Source organism: Eptesicus fuscus, chromosome 15 (genome assembly GCF_027574615.1).
Source record: "Eptesicus fuscus isolate TK198812 chromosome 15, DD_ASM_mEF_20220401, whole genome shotgun sequence".
NCBI classification, from domain to species: Eukaryota; Metazoa; Chordata; class Mammalia; order Chiroptera; family Vespertilionidae; genus Eptesicus; species Eptesicus fuscus.
This window is the reverse complement of record NC_072487.1, coordinates 38,643,364-38,664,440: the sequence shown is the minus strand read 5'-3', so window position 1 is coordinate 38,664,440 and position 21,077 is coordinate 38,643,364. Positions and strand designations below refer to the sequence as shown.

The window sequence follows — 21,077 nt, the reverse complement described above, 5'->3', positions numbered from 1 at the left end:
AAATAAATAGGCGATGTCTAGACAATCAGTGAGACATTTTGGCAAAGTCAAATCACAGTCCCATAAACTCTCGGACCTAATAGAATATGTTGGCCAAAATTATTAGGGACAAATGAATGGGTAGAAAGCACTCCACTAATGTTTGGGCAATGCTATTTGAAATTTGATAATGTTTGGAAATGACTAGAATTTCTCAAAGAACAATACTGAGTTAAGTAATGATGATAGCTCTAAAACTCCCAAAACAAAGCTCTGAAGTGGCTTCATTGAAAACTACTTACATTTGAAACTATGGATTAGGAACCTGCGATAAACAGACTAAATAAAAACCACCTGACAGGAGAAGAATGGAAATTGGAAGTGTGTTAAGAAAAAAAAAATCCTATATAATAAAAGCCTAATATGCAGATCTTCCCCTCAGAAGGTCATTGACCGGGAGTTCGCTATGACATGTGCTGACCAGCAGGGGGCGGTGCAGAACATGACAGGCGTCGGCAATGCGGTGCTGGCAGTAGGCGGCAGTGAAGCGCTGCTGGCCCTGATGGGCCAGGACCACAGTGGGACCACAGCAGGATGGTGGAGAGGTGAGCGGGTAGTGCCAGGCCAACGCAGGTGCAAGCTAGGGCCCGATCTCCACAGGCCACCCCAAGGGACCACACCCATGCATGAATTTCATGCACCAGGCCTCTAGTATAATAATAAAACACTTACATAATTATATTGAACATTTGGTCTCATTAAGAATAAATCTCTCTACAGTATCATTTAAAATCTCTGGCTGTATTTTATTATGTACCTTTCCACTTGATAACAATTACTTATTTAAATGTTATTATTATTTTTTAAAACAATTATATCATTTCCACCCAGTAAAATAGACTTATTAACAGTGAAATGTGGGTTTGGGGTGTAGATTTTACTTCTCGTGGGGCCTTGTCCTCATGAAGTTTGAAAAATAAACTCTGAGACTAACAGATTTCTTTAATAAAAATGTGGAAGTTTATTGGAAGCATATACAAACTCCATCTGGGCAGGAGTGTCCCCAAGGGGACCCCCTAAGAATGGGTCTCCCAAATGGGAAAAACCTGCTCTCTCTCTCTCTCTAATGGGAAAAATCTAAGTCAAAAATTATAAATCTGAAATCTGAAAATCTGCTGAGTCTCTTTGTCTCTGGATTTATAAAGGCTGGAGTTCTTTGTCTGAACATGACCTTTTCTAATTGGACCCTTTCTAAATTTCGGACCCCCTTGCTTTCCTCATTGGTCACTCTGCTACATAGTATTAGTTTCAAAGCTCGAAGCCCATATGGTGTTCCCCTTATTTTCTCCCCTTTATATTACCAGTTGGAGTTGCTTTGGATCTCCTAGCTGTCCTTGGTTTATGTCTGTTTTAATTGCTCAGGCCAGAAATGCGTCCATCTGCCTGGAACCCCCACACACACTTCCTGTGGCATTTCTCTATCTTCTGTACAAGTTAGATAAGCATTTTGGTGTCTTTAAGCCCTTATATATGAAAGGAATTTTAGAGACAAGATATTTATATACTTTACAAATTAATCACCCTGATAAATCTATTACCCATCTGTAGCTGATGTGTCTTCACTAGAATGTCCTCCCACACCTCACCCAGTATAGGAGAACCCTGTCAGACTACTCATTTCCCCTTCCACTGAAGGGTTTACCTTTGTGATTTCTCCAGATGAAATGATATGAAAATGAACTTTCACAACTTAAGTGTCTCCTAGTTAGGGAGGTAGGTCTTCATAAAGTGGGAAAGCCAATCCTGCATATTTTACCTTGGTGCCGTTCAGACTGTGAGATCCTTATGACTGTGATATGATAGGGTATGGAGGCAGTCAATCCAGTTGGTTTTTTAAATGACATTTATATATTTTTAGCACCCGCTGGTAGAGCCAGAAATACTCTACCTGTTCCATCCTTCCTACTAGCAAGACCTTACTAGCAAGGCCAAATTGGCTGGAAAAGGGAAGAGAGGAAGGGGAAATCCAGATTTCTCTGGTTTGAGAGCTGAAACCAGAGAGGTGAAATGAATCCTCTTCTTTGAGAAGAGTGGCTCTAAAGCAGTATTTCTCAACCTTGGCGCTATTAGCAGTTTGGGCCAGATAATTGTTTGGGAGGAGAGTGCAGTCAGCTATTCTATGCATTCTATGATGTGTAGAAGCATCTCTGGTTTCTACTTACCAAATTCAAATAGCATCTTCAGTAATGACAACAAAAATGTTTCCAGACATTACTAAATGACAAAACTGTTGCCAGTTGAAAACCGTTGTTCTAAAAAAAGGAGAGAAATTGGCAGGATCATGAGAGGGTATAATGTCCTGTACGGTTTTACTTTTTCATCTTGGTTTGCTTTACTACTTTAGGGCAGAAGATGCTTGGGTATATTTAAAATTACAAAAGTAACTTCTAATTACTCAAGGAGGATTGACAATACCTGGTTATCTCCTTGCTCTCTTGGTACCTCACTCAAATGATAGGGATAGTAAAGGCTCAAAAGAGATACAAACTAAAATAAATAAATGAATAAATAAATAAATTAATTAAAATAAAATAAAATAAAGGAAATAGACAAATCATCTTTACATTTGACATTATGGATGTCAAATAAGAGTGGTTTTCAAGTGCTGGTAGGACTAACAATATAGTTCAAAAGAAGAGGAAAAATTTTAAATGGAGTTTTGCTACAGAGATGTTCAGCAACATGTAGAAGTGATATGGATTGCTGAAGGGGGTATGGAATCAAGGGAGGGTGTGTTTGCAAGAGAGAATGGGATCTAGTACATAGGTGGAAGAACTAGTTTTATGTAAGACAGAGACAACTATATCATATCCTTTCAATTAACTGTGAGAAGATACTTTTATTTCCTTTTTAGCTTATACTTGGCAGTTGAACAGATGGACTGATCATAAGTATTGTTGTTGTTTTTAATATATTTTATTGATTTTTTACAGAGAGGAAGGGAGAGAGATAGAGTTAGAAACATCAATGAGAGAGAAACATCGATCAGCTGCCTCCTGCACGCCCCCTACTGGGGATGTGCCCACAACCAAGGCACGTGCCCTTGACCAGAATCGAACCTGGGACCCTTCAGTCCGCAGGCAGACGCTCTATCCACTGAGCCAAACCGGTTTCGGCATAAGTATTGGTTTATTCCACACTTTCATTGTTCCTGAGTAACCAACTTTTAATGTCTTTTTTTTCTTTTATAGTTACTTAAAGCAAATGGGAGGAAGAAATGGAACCCAACAAATAGGGCATCTAACCCTGGAAAGCAGTTAAGGAAATGTCTAGGCTTAGAGAGCTAGAGTCCAGTTTAAAGCAGAAAGAAAAAAGACTCTAAGAAAAATTGCAATCAGAAAGTAGAATTGATAGATTATCTGATGTTTATCTATATTTTAAATTGTTCCCATCAAAGATGCCCTCTCATTGTACTTAACACACTTGTTTGCATCTCAAAACCATAGAATAATACACCTCTCCTAGTAAGTTTGGATTCTGAACTCTATTGTCTCCATCTCCTGATAAATTTTATTTTTAATTCATCAGGTAAAGATGTCATTAGAAAATAGTATTGGTGATCATTTTGAGATCAATGTCCAGTTGTAGTGCTTGGATGCCAAGCAATTGTAACTGCATTTGTTTCACAGATGATTCCCTAATATAATCCATCCACAATTTTGCATAAGAGCCTCAGGGGAAATGTGGGCTCTAAATAGAATGTATTTTCATAGATTGACTGGCTTAGCTGCAATTAAAATAGTTATATGTAGACATGTAAAAAAGGCATCTGGGGATTAAGAAGGGTTTCCAACAATGCACTGGCAAAGAACTCTGAAAGTGAAATCAAACATAGGAATTTAGAAAGTGACCTTAACTTCCTTAGTTGGAAAAAAGTATGTATAAGCTGGTGACATATATAATTGTGGACAATCATGTACAAGTTAGAGTCCTTTATGGTTTTTGTCACCTATGGAATTCCTTACATGTAAGTTCAGCAAGCTATATCTATACCAAAATTTTGTGGCAAAAATAAAGCAGAATGCTCAAAATTTAGTGTATTGCCAGTGAGTATTGAGCCAAACTAAATCAGGTACTTCAGCAAATGAGTTTTTAAATGAAACTCATGTATTTAGCTAGAGATTTCATTTGAAGAACTTAGAAAAGGACAAATAATTCAGAGCCACAATTGTATTATTCATTCTCTATACAAAAACATTGAATGAAGCTTCTTGCAAAATAGTGCTAAATTGTGTGTAAATAGTAATAATAACAATAACAATAATAATACACTTTTGGTTATTTTCTAGATTTTGGCATCATGTAAATAGAGGCAGACATCAGAAGAATAGGGAAAATTTCATTGAGTTTTGCTCATCTGTTCTAAATAACTTTTAATTTAATTTGAATTAACCAAAACAACATTTCAATCTTATAATTAGCAAGAAACAGAGACAAATAACACAGAATGGCATCAATGTAATTCTTTATAGTGGTTAAGAAACATACTTAAAATTCTTAACTACAGAAGAATTAAGATGATAGAAGTAATAGAAATCACAGATAATACATATGCAAACAATGGTTATTCAAATCTCTCCTTGCTAATATCTTAGTGTATATTATGATGTTCTCCCATGCCAAAATTCTTTGTTTCAAAATTGTGACTACAATATCTACCCGTTAACAATTATTTCTATCACTTTCAATGTAGTGAACTAATTTATGTTTTTGTGTGCATACTATAAGCACACCTGTTATTATGTTATTTACCAGAGCTGTTTGGGATGATACTACACAAACAGGAAGTTATAAGCTAAGAATAGTGCAAATGCAAAACTATATTTTATGAATTGCTTTATGTCTTACAAAATGAGGTGAGATTCATTTTTGAAAAATTAATAGGTAGAACATTTCATCTGGCACTGGTAGGTCACTTAAAATAGTGCATTTGAAAGACAAGATAGATGCATCTATTAACCAGTTATAAATAGTTGGAGGTGGCAGTGTCTTCTTATGTAGAAAATACTTCTTGACTTCAGTTGTAAAATGTTGGCTCATTAAACAGTGTGCTGAAATATTTGACCACTTAAATAGGCTATCAGAAGAGACATGAAAAATACATGTGATCTCTTCTTTAGGATTCATCCATCTCTCCTTTAGTTCACTTTTAATGCAACAGATATGGTTAAGTGTCCTCAGAAAGGTTTAGTTGATCTTCTCCTTTATATTTACAATAAAACATATTCAACTGTTCAGAGATGCTTGTGGAGAGAATATCATCCCTGTAAACTGTAGTCGCTGGTAAACAAATACTTTAATATAAGCCCATCTTTTCAGTAAGATAAGAAAGAAAACTTCAAAATATAGAATTGGGAAATTCAGAACATGATTTAACAATGACAGAGTTGTGAATACAGGTCTATTTAATCTCCTTTTTTATTTAAGCAAACATGTAAATTGCTAAAAAGAAAACCATATATATCTCTTTTGTACCATTAGTTAAAATGATCACAGCTAACATCCTATCTAATAATAGAGTAACATGTAAATTACCATCACTCCGCTACGCCCACGATTGGGCAGCGGGAGGCTGGGGGGCAGGACTCGGGGTGGCCTATCAGGCCATTGAGAGGCATGGATCCGCTGCCACTGAGGGGGGCTACCCTGCTGTTGAGAGGTGTAGGGGGCGGGACTCCCGCCCCCTGTGCCTCTCAACAGCCAGATCCGTGGCCGCTGAGGGGGCCTGCCGCGGACACCCAGCTGCGCCTCTCAACGGCCGGGTAGCCAGGTGTCCGTGGCAGCCCCCCTCAGTGGCCGTTGAGAGGCGCAGGGGGCGGGAGTCCCGCCGGACCCTACACGTGCATGATTCAATCATGCACTGGGCCTCTAGTTTTGTAATATGTTTGTAAGAAATTTATGTCAACATCAAATTCAAAACTTTCCAAATAGCCCCCTTTCAAAGATATGGTTAAATTATTATTTTATTTTGCTTCCTTAAATACTTTACCTGCTCCAAAAACTAAGTACTTGAACTGACCCAATTCTCTTGCCATAATTTTACCTTTCTTTGTGTATAGTTATCTTTGAAGTTAATTGTAGAGATGAGTCCCTGAAGGTTTACTAAACTGTTTTCCCACTTTGCCCATCAAATGAGGTTCAATTATACTCAACAGGAGGAATTGGTATGTATGAGGTTTGGTGCCCAAGCAGACAATACTTTAAGGCATCAATTGCTCCCTTGGCTTGGGAAAAGTATGCAAAATAGCTATCAGCTTTCAGAGAACTGGGAGGTCTTGAATTTGCTCAGTCACCTTGTCTTTTGCCTATTTCCAGAGTCACTAGATGATGACAGTGTGTTTAAAGAGCCATGCCTTTAGCCTTTTTCTCTCTAAATCAGATTCTCAACAGGGTAGAGGTGGAGGTGGATCTATTAGTTTCACCTAAAGAGATTATTTTTTTAATACTAACTCTACTGTCCCCTTTAGCGAATACTTGCTTTTATACTTAAATATGTCACACTTGTTTCTTAGGCAGTTAAATCATAAAGAATAAGAAAGTAACAACTGTGTAATAACATTTAAATCACTCTGTGAATTCTGATGACCAGTTTTTATTTGTTTGCTTCTGTTATGTGAGCACTGAAAACACTTTCCTACATAATAAGCAGGCTTGGTCATAAGACAAAATCTATATTCTAATCAACTTTACCTCCATGAGGCCCAGTTCATTAATGCAATAATGGAGAAAACAGTACCGAAATTTTAGTAAGATTTTAAGAACTGAATAAGTAACTTGTTAGGTCCACAGCAGTTACTTAGAATATATTAATTCTCAGCTCCTCTACTTCCCAACAAATTATAGGGACATTTACAGGGAAGCCCCTGAACTTGGACATGGAAACTACCATGGACATTACTGAGTCTTACCAGAAAGCAGAATGATACAAGCTGGAGTCCTGTTTTAGAGATCATCAGTGGCTGTCCCATTTCCCACAGAAGGGGGATAAAAGGATAGCTTAAATGAGAGTGTATGCCTCCTGTCTGTTATGCCACTTAGAAAAGTGTTCTTGACAATGACATTCTTTATATCTTACTAGAAGCCCGGTGCATGAAATTCGTGTATGGGGGTAGGGGGCGGGGGTCCCTCAGCCCGGCCTGCACCCTCTCACAATCCGGGACCCCTCGGGGGATGTCTGAACCCAACGTTGGACATCCCTCTCGCAATCCGGGACCACTGGCTCCTAACCGTTCACCTGCCTGCCTGATTGCCCCTAACTGCTCACCTGCCTGCCTGATCGCCCCTAATGCTCGCTTGCCTGCCTGATCACCCCTAACTGTCTCTGCCTCACCCCCCATCGCTGTGGCTTCATCCAGAAGGATGTCCAGAATGACGTCCGGAAGGTCATTCGGCTGTCCAGTCTAATTAGCATATTATGCTTTTATTATTATAGGTTAATATTTAGTTAAATACTGAGTTGTAGGAAAAACATTACCATATTTGAGTCTATTACCTCTACTAAAATAAGCCAAAACATTACATTAGAGAAGTTTATCTGGACATAGGTTGCTACAAAGATGTTTTTATGGCCATAAATTCAAAATGTGACTAACCTGCGGTTGTTTTTTTTTCTAGTGTTGATGATTTTTAAAAAATTCTAAATAGAAGCAGGAATAATTTGCATAAAATTCATAGTTCTACTCTAACATTTCTTTAAACCTTTTTTTTTTTTCAAATTACAATGGGAAAAACTACAAACATATATCCCCATGGCCAAGAAGGAATTTCCTACTTGTTTCTAGGCTTTTAAAATAGAAACATGGATAGTTACATATAAATATGTATAAAATCCCATTTTATTTCCACTCTAAATCCAAATCTTTCCCTCTTTTCAAAGAGTTCCTACCATTAATGTAATTTAAGCCCTCCAATCCATTTTAAGTGTTATATACATATACATTTTACATGTATGTCATGTGTAATCATAAATAATTTCTTGACTTTATTTCTAACAATGATGGTTCATCTTTCTACCTTGATTTTCTAAAGTAATACACATAACTATGTTTCAAGTTCACGTGTCTGAGCCTCTCCAGCCTATTTCACACTAGAGATCAGAATCTAAGATCAGTGAATGCTTCTGAATATGCACATAAACCTAGAACACTCAAGAAAATAAAGCTTCTGTCTTTATTCATTTTAGAAATCATTAGGTTTTACATTTTAGTTATAGTATTAAATAAAATAAAATTATTCCTAGCCCCAGTTTGCTCATTGTTCTTAATATTTAATATCTTAGAATATCTTTATTCCATTTGGACCTCAAGCCATTGGGGACATACTGCATTAGACTACCATGCCCAGGCCTAAGTAGGAAATACAGATATTCCTAAGACTTGGTCACAGGCCATAATAAAGTTTATTGTAAAAAGTAAAAGAAACATGTACTTATAAATAAAGCCAGGGAGCAAATAAGAGTAAGTTAAAACAACAACAACACACTTATAGTGGGTGGGAGATGGAGTTATCCTGGAACAATCAGAGGCCCTGGAGACCATTTATCCCACACTCTCATTTTACAGGTGAGACCTTTAATCGCTAACAGATGCAAGCACAGCTATACAAGTCTCCTATCATGTGTGATAGGGATAGTATAAGAAAAGTGTATTGTTTGTTTGTTTGTTTGTTTGTTTTTATCAGAATTCCTGGTGAGATACTGAAAAACACAAACAAAAACTTATCTCCAAGCTGTCAATTTTCGCTTTGACCTTTGGGAGAATGAAGTATGATAATGGTGACAGAAGACTAAATATGCCTTAGTGATTTCTTCTTTGGGATTCAAGAAGATTTGAACACTTTGTTAACATCGTATCTTAGCTGCCTGTTTTTGGAATCCTATCTTAAAACAATTGAATTCTGTGCTTAATGTGTGTTTTTTGTGTTTGAAAATAGTAAACAGTTTTCTTAATGGGTAGATCAATTGAAATGAATCATAATTATAATGGCATGCAGGTTTCCACTGGCTTTCTCTCATCCATAGCACCAAATCACTATTTCATGAAGTAAGGTGACTCATTGCCTTAATATTCCAGATGCCTCAGAATGGCATTTGCCTCCATGTGCCATGTAAATTAGTAGATAGTCTGTTAATACAAGTGTATTTTGCATTAAATTATCATCAAAGAAAGGAAAAGAGCGATTTATTTTAAGTGTCCATGAACACCAATGGAGGACCATACAACATCTTTGAGTACCAAATGAAGTCATTTGAACCATAACTTTCGGTATATTTTTAAAATTTATTTTTAATTACAGTTGTCATACAATAGTATATTAGTTTTAGGTTTAAACATAGAGATTAGACATTTATATACTTTATAAATTGATCACCCTGATAATTCTAGTACCCATCTGTAACCATAAATAGTTATTATAATATTATTGACTATATTTCTTATGCTGTACTTTACATCCCCATGACTATTTTTATAACTGGCAATTTGTACTTCTTAATCTCTTTCACCTTTTTCAGCCATCCCCCCAACTCCCCTCCCATCAATTTGATCTCTCCATCTATGAGTTTGTTTCTGTTTTGTTTGTTCATTTATTTTGTTTCTTAGATTCCACATATAAATGAAATTATATAGTATTTGTCTTCCTCTGTCTGACTTATTTCACATAGTATAATATTGTGCAGGTCATCCATGTCACAAATGACAACATTTCATTCTCTTTTTTGGTTGAGTAATATCCCTCAGCCTGGCCTGCACCCTCTCCAATCTGGGACCCTTTGGGGGATGTCCAACTGCCTCTCGTGATCTGGTACAGCTGGCTCCTAACCGCTCACCTGCCTGTCTGCCTGATCGCCCCAACCCCTCTGCCTGCCTGCCTGATCGCCCCTAACCCCTCTGGCCTGCCTGCCTGATCACCCCTAGCCGCCTCTGCCTCACCCCTCACCCGGGACCCAGGATTCCCTCCTCTGGCCAGTTGCAGGCTCCCGGGACCAAGGCTTCCCTCACTGTAGCCCGCCGCAGGCACCAGAACCTGGGCTGGCTTTTCTGGGCCGGCTGCAGCTACAGGGGACCGTGGGTGGGTGGCTTTTCCCAGGCCACAGCTGCCGGCACCCGGGACCATGGGGCAGGCAGCTTGTCCCTCTCCTGGGCCACAGCAGCAGGCACTGGCATCCAGGACTGTGGGGAAGGCGGCTTGTCCCTCTCCCGGGCCATAGGTACAAGCACAGCCGCTGGCACCTGGAGCCGTGGAGACGGCGGCTTGACCCTCTCCTGGGCTGCAGCCTGGTTCATCCCCATCCCTCTCTCGTGAGCTCATTTGTGCCTGGCTGGTCCCCATTCCTCTCTCCCCAGTGTTGTGTGTTTGAGCAATTCTGGTGCGAAGGTGCGAGGGTGTGACGACCATTTGCATATTAGCTCTTTATTATATAGGATACCATATCTTTTTTATCCATTTATTTACCAATGGGTACTAGGTTGTTTCCATATTGGCTGTTGTAAATAATGCTACAATGAACACAGGAGTGCATGTATGTATCTTTTCACATTAGTATTTTGGATTTCTTCGGATAAATACCCAGAAGTAGAATTTCTGGGTCATTTGGTAGTTCTATTTTTAATTTTGGGGGGGACCCCCATACTGTTTTCCATAGTGGCTGCATCAATTTACAGTCCCACCAGCAGTGCATGAAGGTTCCCTTTTCTCCAACACTTGTTGTTCATTGATTTATTGTTAATAGCCATTCTTGACAGGTGTGAGGTGATATCTCAATGTGGTTTTAATTTGAATTTTCCAAATGATTAGTGATGTTGAGCATCTTTTTTTATGTCTATTGACCATCTGTATGTCCTCTTTGGAGAAATGTCTATTCAGGTCCTCTGCCAATTTTTTGATAACCTGGGTTACTGGGTTGTAATTAAATTACTTTTTTGGACAAGCTACTGAATTTCTTGGGGATCAGTAACCACATATGTAATATTAACATGTTATTCTGAAAAGGATGAATAACTGTCGACCAACTTGCTCATGTTCATAGATATATTCATTTTTTGCTTATTTTTTAGAGCTCATGTTTAACTTTTTATTGATTGCCAATTTTTAAAATGTAAATGATTTCACATAAAATAAAAGTTCCTTGTTTCTATAAAAAAAAATGGATAAGCTGGCTACACTGAGCAGGCAATTTCTATACGGCAACAATTAATTAGCAGTTGCCCCTTCAGAAGAAGCATGAACTCTCCTGTGTGCTCTAGGCCTTAGTTTGCCATTAGTAAGGGCTATTGTCTCCACTTGTCTCCAACTTACATCTGAGCTCTGCACTACTTAAATATCCTTCTCTTGGTCTAAACAATGTCTGAAGTTTCTATGAATGATATCAGTTTATGCCTAGTAACTATGCATTCAAATGCTACTTTAAATATTTGATTATTGAGGTCCATGGAAAATATTAAGTTTATTATGTTAATGCTCTATTTTTGCTGTTAAAGCAAAAATGTAAAAATTACTATAGTAAAGTTGGTAATAGATGCCATGGTAAATATTTAACTGGAAAATTTAAGCTACTTAATTTACTAGTCTGAAATTTACCAGTATATTAAGAGCATGATTATTGTCAAGTTACTTTCCTATTTGCATCATAGGCAATGACTATAATATTGTTGAATACTACCAAAGTATCTACAATTGGTAAAATGGATTTTCTACCTAGATCTTAAAAGGCAAAAAGAGTTCTGCCCAAGAACGTAATTCAAAAGCAAATTTATCAGCTGCAGACATTACCAGCATCCAGTGACCATGAAGACATAAGATTTGCCAAGGAGATCAGAGAATAGAAAAATACATACCAAATTTGGTTGGCTAGTGTGCAATTTGCAAGAAAAAATACTTCCATAATGAGTTTTCAGCTACGTAAAACTCACTCAACAAAAACCTCATTATAATGTTACCTCTAAGGCTTCTTTTTCATGTCATATAAAATGAGAAAATTGTCATCAAATACTAAGTTTTGGTGATAGAAGAAGTAAGACAAATGATTAAATTATTAAATTAAGTACACAGACAAAAAAACACACATTTATTTTTCCCTTGCTGGGTTTGGCTAAGTGGATAGAGCATCGGCCTGTGGACTGAAGGGTCCCAGGTTCAATTATGGTCAAGGGCATGTGCCTGGATTGTGGGTTTGATCCCCAGTAGGGGATGTGCAAGAGGCAGCCAATCAATCATTCTCTCTCATCATTGATGTTTCTCTCTCTCTCTCTCTCTCTCTCTCTCTCTCTCTTTCTCTCTCTCTCTCTGAAATAAATAAAAATATATTTAAAACACATTTATTTTAATACTAAAATATCAGGGCATAGAATGTTGGGGTCTTGGTTTGAATGGTATAGTGTATATTATAATAATGACTTTTCAGTTTATGTTCTTTTTACAAAAAACACATATATGTAGCATTTTATATAGAATGGAAGTAAACAACCTCTGAGGAGTTGCAATCATATTTGTTGATATCCGTACATGAAATTAGAACACAAAGAGAGTAATAAACACACACAAGGTAATTGTTCCACATATACCCATGAGGATATTGTTGGTTTTGTTTTAAAATAGTGTTTTATGGTCTTTATTCAACCAGGTAAAGAATAGTTGAATCAACTGTCCTGCTGAGTCAGGGACAAAGTGAAAATCAAGGTCATTTTTCAGCCTGTGTTTACTAGCATGTCAATTACTCTTTCGCTTTGACACAAAGCAGCCAGGGAGTTAGTGCACAGCCTGGGATCACGGACACCCACCCAGCAATAGCCTCCAGGCTGCTGTCTGGAAAGCGCTCTTTCTTTCCCCTGTTTGCAGTCGATATAACCCGTGAGTGATTTTTAATTAAAACATAAAATAGTTACATTTAAATCACTCTTAACTGTGTTTATTATACCCAAAATGCTATCTTTATAAAAGTCTGAAAATCTAAAGACACATTGTCATTCTCTCCAAAAGTTAAAATTCATTAATAAATGAGTAACTTCCTGGGATTCTTATTTGTAGATACTAACAATCTATTACTTTAAGGTCAGAAGATAATAGTAATTGTGAACATCTCTTGAACATTTATTATGTGTCAATTTCTCTTTAGAGCTTGAGGTACAGGTATACAAAATACTGATTTTAAATATAATCTAATAAATATAGTAATCTAGATATATATTTACAAATTAAATATATACGATTTAATTTTCTAAACAATACTTGGATGTTGTAGTGACAATTAACATCTCCCTTTTGCACATGAGACCAGCAAAGAATAAGACATTATCATAACTTCTTAAGTCATACAGCTGCTGAGTGGTGGAACTGAGCTGCCCATCTTGTCTTAGGCTAGAACAAGGCTGCCCCCATTACACCACACTGCATCCTCATTTCCCCAGGAACAAAAATACAATACAATACTGAAATGCTAACTACTGAGCTGAGGTGAACAATGTAAAGAACAGCCCGACGCCACCTTTGGGAATTATATGTTACATTTAAGATCCCACCAGAATTTGCATCCCGCCCCGGGAGAAAAGTCATGAAAAGTCATTTGTAAATTCTCCCTCTCAGCATGCTTTTACGTTTCAGGTCACAGTGCACAGTGTACCACAGAGATAAAAAGTCAAACTCTAAATTTTCAATTATTGCATTTAAATATGTCTGTTCTGAATTCCACTAGAATCCCTGCCTGGTAGTGAATTACAGGGAATCCTTTTACCTGAGGGGGGAAAATCCACCTCAGGCTAGCATTAGTATAATGTTTCTTGTTTGCTTTTTTCAGTTTTCACAGTGGGGTGGGATACATCAGGGAAAGGAATGTTTTTGTCCCTCTCCTCATTTCCGTTTAAAACTTGTAACACGTAGTAACACCAGAGAAGTTCGGTGATTCCGAAAAAAAAAAAGTTATCATTAAGAGGGATTATAGTGGGTCAAATCACAGATTGTGAAGTTAGATTACTTACGTGTCTTTTTTATTACAGATCTCTCCCATTCCCCCACCCCCTTTAAAGATTACTTAGGTTTAAGACCATGCTTAGCTACACTAGTTGTCTCACCACCGCAAACTGCTTAATGTCTTTGCCTCTGTTTCCTCATCTGTAAAAAGGGAATAATAGCCTAGCTCATGTGGCTCAGTGGCTGAGTGTCAACCTAAGAACCAGGAGGTCAAGGTTCAGTTCAGTTTGATTCCCAATCAGAGCACATGCCTTGGTTGGGGGGCTAGATCCCCAGTAAGGGGTGTGCAGGAGGCAGCCGATCAATGATTTTCTGTCATCATTGATGTTTCTATCTCTCTCTCTCCCTCTCTCTCTCTGAAATCAATAAAAACATTTTTTTAAAAATAATAAAATAAAATGGGAATGATAGTATCTGCCCCTAAGGGTACTTAGGAAGATTAATGAGCTAATCCATGTACATTATTCTGGAATTTAATAAGCTCCCTATTGTTTTTATTGTTATTATCAATATCATCATCCAGCGCTTTTCCCTTATTTCCATTCATATTATCTATTCTTCTTCCAGAATCAGGAAATAGTCTCAAATAATTATTATATTCATCCTCTTTAACATGAGAGTGATTTGATATCAAAATTTCAATAATTTTTCAAAAATTTTTCAAAAAATAGAATACCCACTTACAAAAGCTTTAACATTCATTATATATTAGAGGCCCAGTGCATGATTGAATCATGCACGTGTAGGGGAGGAGCTGGGTGCAGACGGGCACCCAGCTCCCACGCTTTTGCTTTTGATCGCTGGTGCACCAGGCCTTTCAGAAGCCTCTACCGCGCTGGAGGCTTCTGACAGGCCTGGTGCCTGAGTGGACAGGCATCCAGCTCCCACACGTTTGCTTTTGATCCCGGGGGAGCTGGGTGCCTGTCCGCTGGTGCAACAGGCCTTTCAGAAGCCTCTGGCACGGCGAAGGCTTCAGAAAGGCCAGGTGCCTGAGCAGACAGGCACCCAGCTCCCCCACTTTTGATGGTCTGCGGTGGGACGTGAGCTCACTGCCCCAGAGGCCCTTTCTGTGCCGCAGCACAGCCATGGTGCAGATGCTGAGCTCGAGCCGCCGCTGGCGACGCGAGCTCAGCCCAGCCGGCCCAATCGGCCACCCTGGCCACCCCGAGTCCCGCCCCCCCCCCCCGTGCCTCCTGGCCAATTGCGGGCATAGCGAAGGTACGGTCAATTTACATATTTGTCTATTATTAGGTAGGATATGATCATAGAGTTTCAAAAGTGGCCGAGTAAGGATCATTCACTGTAACTCATTTCATGCGTTACACTAATATGGGTTCCCTAGAAGCAAAACATATCTTCTGAAATCACCATCCTTTGAGAGGTTTGAACTGCTATAATAAGAGTTGACATGTTAATTAATTCAACGAGCAGCTCTTTCTTTTAACGCCTGGCTTAAAAAGCTCAAGACGTAAGTTTGTCTCTAAACTGTCTGTCCTGTTTAAGAAGCCTGTGCTTAACACTCAAAGCCCTGGCATCCTCTTCTAGACAATTTACATGTGGATCCTATCAAAATAGTGAACTGCTGACTTGATTGTGGATGTGCACCTACACCAACCAATGACAGGCCTCTTACCTTTTCCCCTTTCATGCAAATGCATTGTAGTAAGTGCTTCCTGATATTGTATAGTTGAGCAATTTAATTTTTTACAAGACAAATTAGAGGAATAAACTTAGATTAATATTGAATTTAATATTAGCAAATCCAGGCTTTACCCTATTTGACCCTCATTGACCCTAAAGACAGAGAGAGAGAGAGAGAGAGAGAGAGAGAGAGAGAGAGAGAGAGAGGAAGACAGATAATTAAGTAGATTTTTATCTCAGAAAATGATACCATTCATCCATGTTACCAAATCAGAAAAGAAGACATCAACTTTTACCTCACTATCTGTAACTAAAACACCAACAAGTTCTAACAATTTTACATCCTAATTATCTTCATAATTTCCACTTCTTTTCATTTACACTAATACCAAGCTATTATCACCTCAAACCTGAACCCTTGTGTGTGTGTGTGTTTTCTCTATATTCTTTCTTTCTTTAAATTAAATTTATTGGGGTGATATTTCTTAATAAGATAATATAGGTTTCAAGTGTACATTTGTATGATACATCATCTGTATATTGCATTGTTTGCCTACCACCCAACGTCACATCTTCTTTCATCACCATGTATATCTGGACCTTTGTAAAAATGTCCCAAAGGTCTCCTCACAGTGACTATTGTCCCTTCCAATCAGCTCTCCACATGGAAGCTACTTGTCTTTACAGAACACATCTGTTTATAGTGCTTCCATCTCCATTCTGTTCTGCTTAGACCCACTCCCCATGCTGCTCCTATTCCTGCTTAACACCCTTCAGCAGTTCCTCAAAGCCTGCCCCATCCCTACATTCCCCCTGCCTTCTGCACTCTGACTACATCACCATAGCAGGACCTTACAGCTTTTGTGCTGCCTCCATCCATGGGGCTCTTGTGCAGGCTGTTCGTTTTGCCAGGAGCACACTCTTCCCTGTCTCTGTCTGGTAAACTCCTTACCACTTTTTGGATCTAAGCTCTCTCATTACTTCCTTAAGGATGCCTTCCCTGGCCAATCCAGATGAGATCAAATTCCGTTGTTAAATGTTCTTACAGCATTATGAGTCTCCTCATTAAAATGTTTACCGTAGTTACACCTTTTCACAGAATTAAGTGATGATTTCAATGACATCATCATCCATTGGGCTGCTAGTTCTTTGAAGGCAAGAAATAGGGTATTAACTTTACTTTTTGCTCACCTCTTTTCCCATAGCTCCTCCATAGTACCTGATACAAAATACAAATTCAACGACTTTTTAATTTAAATGAATAAATGAAAAAATGAATTATTTTTCTTTTCACCTACTGTATACTTCTCAGTTTACAAATGTTAGCATAAGAAATGATAATTTATCCTCATTGTTGGAAAACATTAAGCAGTAGTTATATTTGCATTTCTTCTACTTCCCACTTAGGGTGGGGTTTATAGTTTATTCATCTTTGAATATCACCACTCAGAATAATGCCACTCATGTGGTAGGAATTAAAGATGTGTAAGATAAATGAATAAATGGATATTGTATGAACTTTACAATTTTTTAAAATATATTTTATTGATTTTTTACAGAGAGGAAGGGAGAGGGATAGAGAGTTAGAAACATCGATGAGAGAGAAACATCGATCAGCTACCCCCTGCACACACTGGGGATGTGCCCGCAACCAAGGTACATGCCCTTGACCGGAATCGAACCCAGGACCCCTCAGTCCGCAGGCCAACACTCTATCCACTGAGCCAAACCGGTTTCAGCTGAACTTCACAATTTTTTAGAGCAACATTAGATTGTTTGTGCCAGTTATTGGAGCATATTAGTAATCATTCTGCTATGAAAGCTATTTCTAAGAGCAGCCCTGAGCACTCTCTGCAAATATCAGTCCTCCAGGAGCTGACCCCCTGCTTCCAGGGAAAGGGGTCATGTGAAACAAAGGCTCAAGTCCAAGCTGAGGATAGCTCTAAAGGACCACATAACCACATAACTATAAAGGCATGCCATGCTTCTACATCAGTGAGGGCAATGTAGCCATTGCAATTGGATCCAAGGAAATTGAAACTGGAGTGCTGTTTTTTGAGAGGCAAAAGTTAGGAGAAAAACTACTTGGAACATTCTTTAAAGAGCATGCTTCCTTTATGAGTGTTCCAAAGTTTAGTTCTCAATAAGACTATAATTAATCATAAAAAAGAAAAGGTACCAGGATAAGCATGATCAGAAATGAGGTATATCTTCATTCTGAAGGCAATGGATGGATAAAATGGAAGTGAGCATGCCCAGTTACATTTTAAAGAGGCAGCTCTGATGCTAGAGTGTAGAATGTATCAGAACAAGCTAAGAAGCACACAGAAGCACAATTTGTCACATACGGTAGGCATTTAGTAAATATTTTTGAAGGACTAAATGAATGCTACTCTTTGATGAGTGATCTGACATACAGAAATGATATTATGAAGCTTAAAGAGAGAGATGAGAACTGGGAATAGCTTGTTGTTTGCTTTTCTAAGTCATTAGGAGACAACTGTTTCATTAGAGGCAATTATGAAAGTTCATGGAATTTTTCAGCAATGGTAATAAATGTAGTTGAATTGGAGAAACAAACAGTAAAAATAAATAAATAAATGGGGAACCTTGGGTTGAGAATATTAATTGGAAAAGCCAGCTGAAAATGAAAATCATTCATAAGCATATAGCCATTTGAAACCATGTATTTTAATTAAAAATAGAAATGTATATTTATTTGCCAACATTTTGAGTGGGACTAAAACCTTTTTTATCCAATCATCCTTATTTTCACCTAAACCACACTGATAAAGGCAATGTTTATCATTGCCAAATTTGATTTCTTTAAAATAAACTAAAATTTTAAAGTGTCTAGAGCAATCTGAATGGAAAATTCAACATTTTTTAAAATTTAGTTTTATTTTTTTAAATATATTTTATTGTTTTTTTACAGAGAGGAAGGGAGAGGGAGAGTCAGAAACATCGATGAGAGAGAAACATCGATCATCTGTCTCCTGCACACTCCCCACTGGGGATGTGCCTGCAACCAAGGTACATGCCCTTGACAGGAATCAAACCCGGGACCCTTCAGTCCGCAGGCTGACGCTCTATCCACTGAGCCAAACCAGTTAAGCGAAAATTCAACATTTTTAATATTCTTCCTCAAAGTTTCATTCTTGTCCTCACTTAATTTGACATATTGCTTTTCTTTGTTCTGATTTCTACCTTATTTCTTGAAGCAGGTACATTCACATACACACACACACACACACGCACACACACGCACACGTACACCACGTGTTTTTAAAATTAATATTTAATTTTACATAATGACTAGGACAAATGCCACTCAAACAAGTTGCATACAAACAATACTGAAGCTTTGTAAGCATACAACCCAATTAGTAGGAGTGAAATGTGCATGGTGCATCAGGAACTTGCTCACTTGCTTGCTAACACTTCATTTAGGCTTCTGTTTCACAAAGGTATGCTCTGACCACCTCATGAGAAAATATTGCTCTAACAATAACTACCTATCTTCACTCTGATTTATTTCTTTTTATTAATATCTGACATCATATTGTTATGTTTGTTTCCCTTCTAAAACATTAACTTCTTGAGTCAGAAACGTCTTCTATCTTGTTCCCTGCTGGTTTCTCATTGCTGTGCCTGGTATATGAGGAAATCTCAGTAAATTTATTTTACCAAGTGAATGAGTCAAAAGGGTATGACCACACCAGATAACATTAAACACTGTCATCTTTTGACAATTTTACTTTTTTAAAAATTTAATAAATCTTTATTGTTCAGATTATTATGATTGTTCCTCTTTTTCCCCACATAGCTCCCCTCCACCCTGTTCCCACCCCACCCTCTGCCCTTACCCCCCCACTGTCCTCATCCATAGGTGTACGATTTTTGTCCAGTCTATTCCCACACCCGCCACAACCCTTTCCCCACAAGAATTGTCAGTCCATTCCCTTTCTATATCCCTGATTCTATTATATTCACCAGTTTATTCTGTTCATCAGATTTTTTATTCACTTGATTTTTAGATTCACTTGTTGATAGATATGTATTTGTTGTTCATATTTTTATCTTTACCTTCTTCCTCTTCTTCCTCCTCTTCCTCCTCCTCCTCCTCCTCCTCCTCTTCTTCCTCTTCTTCTCCTTCTTCTTCTTCTTCTTCTTCTTCTTCTTCTTCTTCTTCTTCTTCTTCTTCAAGAATACCTTTCAGCATTTCATATAATACTGGTTTGGTGGTGATGAACTCCTTTAGCTTTTTCTTATCTGTGAAGCTCTTTATCTGACCTTCAATTCTGAAAGATAGCTTTGCTGGGTAGAGTAATCTTGGTTGTAAGTTCTTGCTATTCATCACTTTGAATATTTCTTGCCACTCCCGTCTGGCCTGCATAGTTTCTGTTGAGAAATCAGCTGACAATCGTATGGGTGCTCCCTTGTAGGTAACTAACTGTTTTTCTCTTGCTGCTTGTAAGATTCTCTCTTTGTCTTTTGCCCTTGGCATTTTAATTATGATGTGTCTTGGTGTGGTCCTCTTTGGATTCCTTTTGTTTGGGGTTCTCTGCACTTCTTGGACTTGTAAGTCTATTTCTTTCACCAGGTGGGGGAAGTTTTCAGTCATTATTTCTTTAAATAGGTTTTCAGTATCTTGCTCTCTCTCTTCTTCTGGCACCCCCATAATTCTGATGTTGGTACGCTTGAAGTTGTCCCAGAGGCTCCTTACACTATCTTTATATTTTTGGATTCTTTTTTCTTTTTGCTTTTCCGGTTGAGTGTTTTTTGCTTCTTTGTATTTCAAACCTTTGACTTGATTCTTGCGATCCTCTAGTCCAGTGATGGCGAACCTATGACATGCGTGTCAGCACTGACACGCATAGCCATTTCTGCTGACACGCGGCCGCCTCAGCGGCCGCATGCCGAGGATGAAACATTTGCTGCTCCTGAGGATGAAACATTTGCGAAATAATGTTTTTTTCTCAAAGTGACACACTACCCGAGTTATGCTCAGTTTTTTGGCGAAGTTTGACATACCAAGCTCAAAAGGTTGCCCATCACTGCTCTAGTCTGCTGTTAGATCTCTGTATAATATTTTTTATTTCAGTCAGTGTATGTTTAATTTCTAGTTGGTCCTTTTTCATATCCTTGAGGGTCTCACTAAATTTATCAGCCTTTTCTAGAAAATTCTTGAAAAACCTTATAACCATGGTTTTGAACACTATAGTTAGTCATTTGCTTTCCTCCATTTCTTTCATTTGTGACCTGTTTCTTTGTCTCTGCATTTTGGCTGCTTCCCTGAGTTGATAGAGTGGCTGCTTTGTGTGCTATGTGTCCTATAGGGCCCAGTGGGTCAGCCTCCCCAGTTACCTGAGGTGGACACTCTTGGTGTACCCCTTTGTGGGCTGTGTGCAGTCTTGTTGTAGTTAAGCCTTGAT

The 21,077-nt window shown here is 38.2% G+C and overlaps 1 pseudogene; it reads left to right on the top strand.

Moving 5' to 3' along the window:
• Positions 1-445: 445 nt before the first annotated feature.
• LOC103286657 (ferritin heavy chain-like) overlaps positions 446-21,077 on the top strand; it is a 125,319-nt pseudogene continuing 104,687 nt past the window's right edge.